Source organism: Sceloporus occidentalis, unplaced genomic scaffold (assembly GCF_023333645.1).
Source record: "Sceloporus occidentalis isolate IW3139 unplaced genomic scaffold, rSceOcc1.0.p SCAF_2, whole genome shotgun sequence".
NCBI lineage: Eukaryota > Metazoa > Chordata > Lepidosauria > Squamata > Phrynosomatidae > Sceloporus > Sceloporus occidentalis.
In genome coordinates, this window is record NW_028316982.1 from 70,718,665 (window position 1) to 70,730,206 (window position 11,542).

The 11,542-nt window shown below is 41.1% G+C and overlaps 1 protein-coding gene across 2 annotated transcripts in view; it reads left to right on the forward strand.

The window, feature by feature from the left end:
- LOC149318518 (pleckstrin homology domain-containing family S member 1-like) overlaps positions 1-5,424 on the forward strand; it is a 55,186-nt gene extending 49,762 nt beyond the window's left edge. For both annotated transcript variants that reach the window (XM_089507805.1, XM_089507806.1), the window contains one exon: positions 4,263-5,424. The gene's annotated coding sequence lies outside the window, so the exon portion shown is untranslated. The remainder of the gene's footprint in view (positions 1-4,262) is intronic.
- The last annotated feature ends 6,118 nt before the right edge of the window (positions 5,425-11,542 follow it).

Consider the following 11,542-nt stretch of genomic DNA (forward strand, 5'->3'; position numbering starts at 1 on the left):
TTAAATTTATGTATCCTTATTTAACTTTCATGTAATTCCAGTCTCTTCTAGAACTTGGTTTGATTTACTCTGCGGTGAAAATTTCATCCGTTCTTTTACATCCATGTTGTTGTGTGCCTTCAAGTCATTTCTGACTTCCAGCAACCCTAAGACAAACCTGCCATTCAGTTTCCTTGGCAAGATTTGTTTGGAGAAAATTTTTCCTTTGCCTTCACCTGAGACTGAGAGCATGTACTGTATTTTCTGGCATATAAGACTACTTTTTAACCCAGGAAAATCTTCCTAAAAGTCGGGGGTCATCTTATACGCCGGGTGTCATCTTACAGGGCAGGTGCTGAAACTTCCAAGCCAGATTGGAGAATCTGTGGTCGCCGCATATGGTGGAGGGAGCTCAAAAACGACCGTGGCTGCATCCCCACCATATGCGATGACCGTATGAAAGCAGCAAGGGCAGCACTGTATAAGTACGGTAGAAGAAAATCCACTCACCAGGATTCATGGAAGTGACTTAACATGGTCCTGATGTTGAGGTGATGGGGTGCCTCACTGGGAAGGTGTAAGTGAAGGCCAGAGCAAGCTGCAGGCGTCTGGGATGCCCGGGATGTGGAAAAAAGAGCTGTGTTTGCACTACTGCTCTGATAGTCTTGGAGACAGGGAGGGCTGGGCAGGCAGGGAGAGCTGACCAATCCAAGCAGGCTAAGAACCCGCATGTCATAAGCATTTGAATTAAAATTACTGTATTGAAATCAAATCTGATGTTATTTTAAAAAAATTATTTGGTGTACGTTGGAAGAGCGGTAGTCTTATACAGCGAGTAAATCCCAAACTCTATATTTTAACTGGAAAAGTTGGGGGTCGTCTTATATGCCCAGTAGTCTTATAGGCCGGAAAATATGGTAACTTGCCAAAGGTCACCCAGTGGGATTCATGGCCGAGCAGGGAATCGAACGTTGGTGTCCAGAGTTGTAGTCCAGTGCTCAAACTACTACACCACACTGGCTCCTGAGTCATAGAAATATAGAATGATAGATTTGGAAGCGATGTCAAGGGCCATCAAGTCCTCCTCTACCTTAAAGTAATTACCCTCCAGCTGAACACAGTGGCCAAAAATAAGCCTTATGAGGATGTGCAAGGGAGATTCAGTGAGTATAAAAAGAGTTAAGTCACATTTCTCCTGTCAGGGATGATGGGAGTTGTAGCTCTTCACCTCTGGCTCGAACTCACCACCTTGTTACGCACCGGCGCTGACCAGTTTTGGCCAGTGGTTAAAGCTTTGCTCTAAAGCAGCAGAGTTACAGAGAATAGGCTGAAGACCCTGACAAACTCTCCAAGCCTTCTCACTCTTGCTTCCACAGAAGTCTTCACACTTCTTCAGGATCCAGCTGGCTCTTGTATCTTCACTCAAGACACCAGACAACTCAGTAGTCTTATATAAAAGGTCTACTTTATTCTACTATATACAGCTCCAAAACTATCCAATACAACTTCTCACTACTACCCAACTACTACCCACAAAATACATTGGGATTCATAGCCATTATTATAGTCCTTGCAAAATACCACCCACTGTTGTCTGTTTCCACCCAGTGGGCGTGTACATCCACTCTCATTGGTTCTCTTGGTTCAACCCACAATTAATGATTTCATCATCTCAGCCTTGACCACTTAACAATTCTCAGGTGTGTTCAATTATCCACTTTGCATTTCTGTCCTTGGCATTTAGGACTTGTTAATTACATTACCTTTTACACCTGTGTGGCTTCTAATTGCTTCTGCTGAGTCACCCTGACTCTCACATACATGTTTTATTTCTTTCACTGTATATCCCATGTTGCTTTTTCCTTAACATCTCCATCCATCCACCAATTCTCTCCTGCAAAGCATAACCTTGTGTTTGCATTACCTCAACAAAGCTAAGTTTGGAAAAATATATTTTGCTAAGATCACAGCTAGTTCAGCTGTATAACTACACAAAGCATCATTTATTAGATTGCACATATGCAGGCAGAATTTGCCATTGTTTTTTTTAAAATTCCTTGCATAATGTCTACTTTTTAAATATAACAACAACCATAATGTCATTGTCATCATCATCCTCTCTTTACAACAATATGTATTCATATCAAGCCTTTTCCTCCAAGCTGTCTGCACTGTCATTATCTTCCTAATTAAGATTTAGGGCCAGAAAGGCCTAGAAATAGAATGTGTTACATACTAAAGAAAAAGAAATAGAAAACAGCTTGTTTCTAAATTTTAGGGATGTCATGTTTTTAAAACTAATGGAATTATAGTGACAGGCTAAATAGTCTGAATGCACAGTGAAATGTACTGGAAACTGGATCAATTTCTAAATGAAGAGTGCTTGTTAGGGTGCACTGACTATTTCCACATGTGTCAATATAAATTTTAAACATTCCATGTGTTAATTGATAGATCAGTTTAGAACTAATTAATGTCAGTTAAATAGATAGAATACATTTCACTTCAGAGGGAAATACTGTGGCCAGGTGATGTCTGTGCCCCCTTGATCTAGTAACCCTAACTGTTGATGGGAAGCTTCAGCACTCACCTTGTCACTTTCTACAATTCTTGGTTTTTAAACTAAATTCTAACTGGATAGGCTTCCAAATAGAGGATGCCTGGTTCTCTGTAGAACAGGTCAATGGCCATTCTAATGAGTGCTCAGAAAATACATATAGTCAGTACAGTATTTATTATTACAGTCCACAGATTCATTGATACAAACAAACAACAAACGAAAATGTACATATCAGATAGGATACAATTTAATATTTTATAAATACAATAAAATTGACATACAGTGGGCCTTTGGTATCCACTGGAGTTTGGTTCCAGGGCCCCCCATGGATACCAAAATCAGTGGATGCTCAAGTCCCATTAAATATAATAGCATACAAATGGTACCCCTTATATAAAATGGCAACATCAAGGTTTGGTGTTTGGAACTTCTATAGATTTTTTAATATATATATTCAAACTGTGGACAGTTGAATCGGCAGATAAGGAATCCATGGATATAGAGGGCTGACTGCATTCAATAAAAACTTTTTAGGAACTCTGGCCTATTTTGGTATTTCCTGCTCTCTAATCTTAATAATAAAAAATAGGAATTTAGCAACAAATAGGGTGACATTAGAACATCTATCTTCTAATACAGCAATTCTCACTGCTCTAATAGAACTTTAACATAAAATTTATTCAATCAGTCAAATAGATGGCTTAATAGAGGAGAGATCAAATATTTGTGACAGTAATAAAAAATACAAGATAACGTGACATAATTTCAATATGTGACATAGGTTCATAGTTTGCCGACAAGGGCAGAATGTCAAAGAGAGGGGTAGCCCAGTGTACCTACCGTAAAGCAATTCTGAATGGAAAGCATTACATCTGGTCTTAATAAATAGTATGCTGTAATTAGGATGCCATGGCTTTTGTGGTTAAGACACCAATTCTATCAGAAGATCAAAAGATTAGCAAGTCAAGGCCCGAGTGCTGCATGATGAGATGAGCTCTTGTCACTACTTCCAGCTTCTGCTTTTGCAGTTCAAAAGCATGCAAATGCAAGTAGATATATAGGTACCACTTCGGTGGGAAAGTAACAGTGTTTGGTGCAGTCATGCTGGCCACATGACCACCAGAGCAATGCTGGCTCTTCGGCTTAGAAATGGAGATGAGCACCGCCCCCTACAGTCAGTTATGACTAGACTTTCATGTCAAGAGACTACCTTTACCTTTAATTAGGAACAGTCAAATTCTTTATATAGTCTGCCAGAAGAAAAGATCCCACATAACGAATAATCAAAGCACTATATGAACATGGAGAAAGAGAATGAGCCCAAAGATTGCCAAAGGCAATAGTCTTACTATTTATTTAACTAATTTTAATACCGTATTACTACCCAGGTTAGTGAGCAGAACTGATGAAAGGCCAATTGTGGCCACTTTGGGGGTTAAAATATATATAGTCAACTATAAGTAGGGATATTTATCAAAACCCATAGAGTGGGATGAATTGGGCATGGATAGGGACCTACAATATCTCATGCACTGGGTACTGAAGAATTTCAATCTCAAAGAAGAGTTTAGCAGCCATTTTGGAATTGCTGTTCCAGAACACAACAGTTTGTAAAATCCAGTCCAGAAATTTGGCAGAATCAAGTTCCAGAATCTCATTTCCTTTGAGCACTTTCGTAAAAAGCGCTTTAACAAATATACTTTTTTGTTTTTTTCTGTTGCAGAATCTTCACTGAGCAAGATGCCGGGCCAAGCATGAACAAAGAATCAGTCTGACATAGATTTGACAGTGGTTAATGCACACATAAATGAGGCAATGAAAACACTAGGACTTTCTTTCAGCAGTGTTTGTAGCATTGCTTCAACAATATTGTGTGATGATCTTCTTCATCCTTGGCTTACCTTCGGCAGACATATTGTTGTGCAAGGCATCATTTACTTTCTTGAAACATTGGCTGGAGTGTATTGAAGAGACTGTCTTCCTTTGCAAATATCCAAAAGCAATAGTAGAGAAGAGTCTTTCACCCTGTGAATACCTAAATGTGTATAGCAAAGTCTTTCTTGGAGAGACTGTATTGGTGACACTGATAGTTAGCTCTTTCTTCAGACCTTCATTCTGCACTCTTTCTGAAAGAGAGACAAACCTGCCATCATGAATCTAATTTATATCTCCCCACTAGAGTATCAAATAGCTGTGCTGCAAAACACACCTAAACACTGAAAGCCAAGCTGGAGACCATCCTGTGAATTCTCTTTGGGTGGATATGCAACCTACCTTTTAAACTTATATTTATTTTGGATATTGTCTTATGTTAAATTTTATAGGGATAGCCTGTTCAGTCTGTTCCAGTAGAACTAAAATAATGTCCTGTGGTATCTAACAGATTTATTTGAGAATGATTGTGCATGGATTATAAATAATAAATGATAACAGTAAAATAAATCTATTATCTTAAAAGGCTCACAGGACTTATTCATATTCATATGGTTAAAATAATTTCTAGATGATTTATCAAGCAAACATAGGGTAGTTTCTGTGATCATGTGACAACTTCACAATTTACGTATGTGGAAGGCATTCTTATTGAGATCAAGAATATTGAATTCCATAGCATTGAGCCATAGCAGTTCAAGTGGTGTCAAACCAGATTGTTTCTGCAGTGCAGATGCAAATGCAGCCCTAATAAAATTTCTGCCCAAAATCCAATGGTTGGGTCCAACTAGATTAGACCAATTGAATCAATGGGAATATTGTAACACTCTAGCACCCATATAAATTCCTTTGGTTCAGTGAGTTTCTTCTAGTTGGAACTAACTAATTATCCATATTTCATGTTATGCTATTCCAATGTAGACATCTTTAGAAATGCTCTCCTTCATAATAAGATGTATTTTCATTTTATCCTTGTTATGTATTAATAATATGCCATAAATATATTAGCAATAAAATTTAGAAACATATCAAAGCTTTGCTTCTCTTTACTGATTCTTGTTAATACAAAACCAAAACCTGAATCCACCCTCATCCAATTTGTGGTGTCGTGCCTGAAATGACAGATCAATAATACTCAGCAAAGCTCAAATCGATGGCAGAAAACCTTAATGTGCAGGAACCATTATGTGGAAAAAGTCTATTCTGTGTTGTCAAGTCATATAGGATTATAAAAGGCAGACATCAATAAATTGAACTCTACTCAGAAATGGACCTGCAATGTACTTGTTGAGAACAGACAACACATGTATTTTTGAACCACTGAAAGTTTCCAGTCTTCAAAGACTGTCTATATACAAAGCATTATAACAAGTGGACAACGCTCAGGTTAGGAGGCCATACCCTCTGCTGCCTTCCCAACCTGAAAAACAAAACATTCCCTAAAAAAGTATTTCACCCAAATCACTTCTCAATGCCTCCCTTGGAAACTTGGAAGGCTGTTTCACTGGGTGCCTAGCCTGGGCTATTTTAGGCCAGAATGGGATTTTCTCCATCAAGAAGTGATTAGAAGAATAATTGCTGGGTCACTTCCCATTAATAAAAAAGGCCTCCCCTGGCCTAAAACTGCTTGAGCAAAACATGATAAATTGCCCCACAACAAACAAACAAATAAATAAAATAATCAGGGTTGCTGGAAGGTCATGGGGAGTAACAAAACAAAGCAAAACTAAAAGTTTTCCACAACACTGATTACTATAGCCATGCTAACTTTTTCTCTACATATGTAGAAAATGACTGCATTTATAAGAATAATAAAAAGGAAAAATAATTACAACAACAACAAATGCTGATCCTTTCCTATGACTATATCTCATTTAAACAATGTATGCATATTGTATTCCTAAGCACACTAGAATAAATTATACTGAATTTAACACTTTTTGTGTACAATTATTACTACTACTACTACTACTACTACTACTACTACTTATATCTTGTCTTTCTCCCAATATAGAGACTCAAGGTAGCAAACAGCAAACTTAAAACAATACAAAAGCATTAAAATGTATAAATCTAAAATCTAAAAAACAATAATTTAAAAAGTGACAATAGTTACGCATTAAAATGTAACATGTTAAAAATTCTTTACTTACAGTGCTTAAAGTCACAGGAATCCTGTGAAAGTGGGAGGGGGGAAAACCTCAAATAAAAAACTACTCTTTTTTAACCTTAGGGAACACCTATCTAGGAATCTTTGGGTCCACCATCTTAACTCGATGGCCAACATCTGGCAGAAGTTGACCACAGAATTGCACTGAAGAACCCACGAATGCCTAGAGAAGTGTTTCCTCTAGAAATCTCTAGTTGTTTCAGTGTGAGTCTATGGGCAACTTCTGGCAGAGTCACATTGGAGGACCTAGATATTCTTAGAGAGAACATATTAATCAAATCCATGAATAATCAAATCCACAAAAATCAAAGCTGCAAATGTGGAGAGCAGAGTGTAATTAGGAAGAGGCTGAATACTTTTTTTCTTTCTCTTGGGACTTTCCAAGGCTAGAAAAGTGGCACTTTAACAGGATAAAAGTGTCTTTGGCCAGTACATATCACAAAACGTCATGTCCATCTTGCTGTTGCCTTGCATTCTATTCATTACTGTTGTGCACCTTTTCATTAATGGACAAAACCCATCAGTAGGCTCTCAGTCTCACTGTCTTCATGTGATGAGGTCCCTTCTGCTGCAGTTCCACTTCTTAGGCAGTCACATGGGAATGAATGGGCTTGATTTTGCTTTTCTTCCCTTCTCCCCCAAAGCAGTTCCCAAGCAGCCTCAGAAGGGGAAAGGAGTAGTGGTCACAGCTGCCAAGAGTTTCTTAAAGCTGGCTGCTGTGTGCACAACCACACAGCAGCCAAGTTGAGGAGGCAATTGGTTTGGTGGTCATCATTTGTCCCCCACTTCCTCCCAAAGTATGTGGCTGCTATATGAATGTGGATAGCAGTTCAGGCTTCAGGATTGCAGCTGCCAACAGACTTCTGGAGGCGTCTGCTGTGTGCACATTCACACAGCTGGCTTTGGGAGGTGCTTGGCTCAGTAGTGATTGCTTATGTCACTCCAATTCCTCCCGAAAGGCAGCATTTGGCAGTAGAGAAAACAGATGGATCACCAAAGCAGTGCCAAAGTGCTATTGAGGAAAGTGCGATAAGAATAGGGTTGCCATAACCCGGCTGCAACAGGGATTTTCCCAGTTTTGGCGGCACCGAGCCCCTTCCATCCCGGGTGCCGCCAAAAACCGGGACAACCCTGGTTGCAGCCAGGTTGGCTGCGGCCTGCGGGGCCTCGCTGCCCTCCTCCTCCTCCACCGCGCATGGCTGTGCGGAGGAGGCAGAGGGAGAGGAGGGCAGCGAGGCCTGGAGCAGAGGAGGCGAGGTGGAGGCAGCGCCTCCTGCGCGCAGCCGCGCCACCCGCCCCACCTCCCCGCGGCCTCCTCCCTCCTTCCCAGCCTCTGAGGAGGCCTCGGCCCCCTTAGAGGCTGGGAAGGAGGAGGAGGCCGCCTGCACACGGCCCCGCCGGCTCCTTCTCGGCCTCCTCAGAGGCTGGGAAGGAGGAGGAGGCCGTTTGTGGGTGGCCCCGCAGGCTCCTTCCCAGCCTCTGAGGAGGCCTCGGCCAGGAAGGAGGAGGAGGCCTCCCACCCGCGCCCCCGCGGGCTCCTCCTTGGCCTCCTCAGAGGCTGGGAAGGAGGAGGAGGCTGTTTGCAGGCGGCCCCGCGGGCTCCTTCCTGGCCTCTGAGGAGGCCTCAGCCCCCTTAGAGGCCAGGAAGGAGGGATGAGGCTGCCCACGATCGCGGTGATCGCAGGTGGCCCCACTGGCTCTTTCCCGGCCTCTAAGGAGGCCTCGGCCCCCTCAGAGGCCGGGAAGGAGCGCGGGGGGGGGGGTGTCCTGCATTTTTTCTTTTAAAAATGTCCTACATTTGTCCCGGTTTGGACATCCTGACTTATGGCAACCCTAGATAAGAAATAATACCAAACCAATATGCTTCTATTCTTAAACTAGCACCATTGTGGCAGGACAGCTGGCTGGTGTGATAAAGGCCTTGGATGTGGTCCTTTTGTCACTCTAGCAGTTTAAATGATGAAACCTCTCTGCAAGATAGCTTATTCTTTTAAGTAAAAGCAAGGACTTGCAAGTTTCAACTTATGTAGCTATTAGGTGTTCATGTCTTCCAAGAGAACTTATTAGTTATTGCTTTATTTTGGTGGCTAGTGGTTCCAATGTCAGCGGGACTGTAAATCCATCCCTGTTTTAGTCTGATATCTCCTTTAAAGTACTAACTCATGGCCAGAAAGGATTCACCATCCTCCTAAAATTGGAGACACTAAGATCCACTGTGGTCAGGATAATTTCAGACACTTAAAATTTACCACTACATCGCTAGAGGCCTTATTTCAGCTCCATTGTGCCTTTATCCCAATAACTGGGGAGAAATCCTTCTTCCATTTCCATTGCCAGTGCTCTATCTTCTGAGGGAGAAAAGACTAGCCAGGCACAGACCATATCTCCTTGAAAAAAACGTTGTGGAAACTTTTTTGGCTCGTGGTTAGTGGTATGCAACACGGTCTGCACCTAAAATCTGCTAATCTAGGAGGGAAATGTCAGCAATTGATGTGTTCTGCTGCAAGCAAACTGAGTATCTTGAAAATCACTTCATTAATTAAATGGTTCTGCTTAGCTGCTTCACTGCTCAACCCTTACAAATATTTATTTGTTGTTGTTGTTGTTGTTGTTGTTGTTCCTAGTGTGGAAGTTGCAACTTTAATTTCAGGTACAAATTAAACTTTCAGTTATGTTTTCCTCAATTGTTTCTTCAACCCACCCATACCTTTTGGCTTCTCGCCAACTGTTAAAGTTCACTAGTATGATAATTATTACTCTGAGGATTTCATTTGTTTCAGTTGCTTGGTGATGGGATGAAGTATATTCATGCATTTGCCGGATCTGCAGTTTTGTGAATGTACTGGGGTGCTTCTGAGAATTTACAGCTGTCATCCAGAATTGCTCCTTGGAGCTCACTGGTGCCCGTTTAGAGCTTGGCATCTGAAAGAGGGGTTAAATCAGGAGACTGGCAAAGTCAAAAATAGAATGGAAAGCAGCTGTGCATTTGGCAGAGCATTGAGTTTGGGATGTGTTTGGGATGTAAATCAGGAGATTGTTTATTCATTCCTCTTTCTCTAACTTTTTCTCTCAGAAAGAAAGAGACAAACTGGAGGGAGAGAAGGAGGGAGAGAGATAGAAAGGGAAACAAATACAATTAATCATAATTAATATAAAAAGTTCTACCTCTGTCACAGACATTTACAACATAGTCTGTTGCAGATACTGGGGAAAATGCTCATTAGGACAAAGAATGTGGCAGAATGGGGAAAGACAAAGTATGAAAAACTAAATTAAAAATACAGCAGAGAGGAGAGATTAAAGGGGAAACTGGAGACTTTTTTCAGATCTCCTACTTTCCTACTTCGGCTTACTGGTAAAAGTTTATAATATGATGCATACCAAAGGAAAAGTGGTCTAAGAGTTTCTCCCCTTCCATCAATGATAATGGAAGGGGGGTGTCATCCCCTGTGATTGGTCATCTGATTAATTTTTGACTGTCAAAGATAATATTTTCCCTATACAATGCCTAATTAGCTTTTCATGATTTGGTTCTATGAGACAAGGCATGGTGATGGGGCCATTGGCTTAGATGACTCTAAAAGAGTTGATGAATTGATGGAGCATGCTCTATAAATGACTATTAGTCTTGAGGGCTATTGCCACCAACTTTGAAGCCCCTGGTGAACATGAATGGAAGGGTGCTGCTACACAAGTGTTTTGCTTGTGTGAGCTTCTCATGGGCAACTAAGCCCTGTGGGGGGAGAATGCTGAAATGGATAGGCCTTTAGTCCAGCAGAGCTTTTCTTATACCTTGGTATGGTTCTTAATGTTTTACTTGCTTTCTTTTCTTCCTTACACTGACACCTTGGTGAAATCACCTTTTTTACTATTATTTCTATAATCATGGACTCAACTAAGAGGCTGTACAGACCACCGATAAATGCCAGCATCGGGGTGGAGTGGTGGTGTGGCGACCACACACTGAATGCCCCGACTCTGCCCCCTTACCGGTGTGATGCCACGTGCCCCACCACACATCCCATCGCACAGTGGGAGGCATCACAGCATGTAGTCCAATACTCAATCCTAATCGGTCTTTAATAGCATTTTTAGAAGCGATAATTCAAAAATTCACTTTTGCAGGTTGTAAACTTTGCTCTCTGAGAGGCTGAATAATTTCCTGCTGTTTTGCTGACATTTTTAAAATATGAAAAATGGAAACAAGCCAAAGTGGGCAAATATTTCCCCACACTTTTCTTTTTACATAAGCGCTTATTTTGGGCTATGTACCTTTTTCTATCACCTCCATGATACTGCAGCTCATGCGGATCTGAGAGAGTGGAAAACTTAGGTTGGTGCCAAGGTCCTCATCAACTACTTGATAACAAGATGGGATTGTATAATAACTCTCAAAGAATCAAAGTCATGAGAAGCAGAAAAGGCATTTCAGGTCACTTCATCTGTCCCACTGCCTTTTCAGAACTAGAGAGTGATTTTTTTTAGTGCAACACACTATTTTTTTTAAAAAAAGTCCAAGCATTAATGCATCTTCCAGACCCATGACAAAAATGATGGCTATCAAAGGGCATTTTTGTCAACAATGGCAGCAGAGTAACAACTTTTCCATTGGACACAACAGATGAATGCTATATTTATTCCCTGTCTCCCCTCTGTTTCTTTTAATTTCTTGGTCTGGATTTTGATCTGGATTTAATGGGTATCTTTTCGTACAGCTTCCTTTTGCCCATCTACCCACCCCTTCCACATTGTTGTATGTCTTCACGTCATTCCTGACCTATGGCAACACTAAGGGAAACTTATCACAAGGTTTTCTTGGCAGAATTTTCTCAGAGTGGATTTGCCCTTGCTGTCCTCTGATGCTGAGAGAATGTGACTTGCCCAAGGTCACCCAGTAGCTT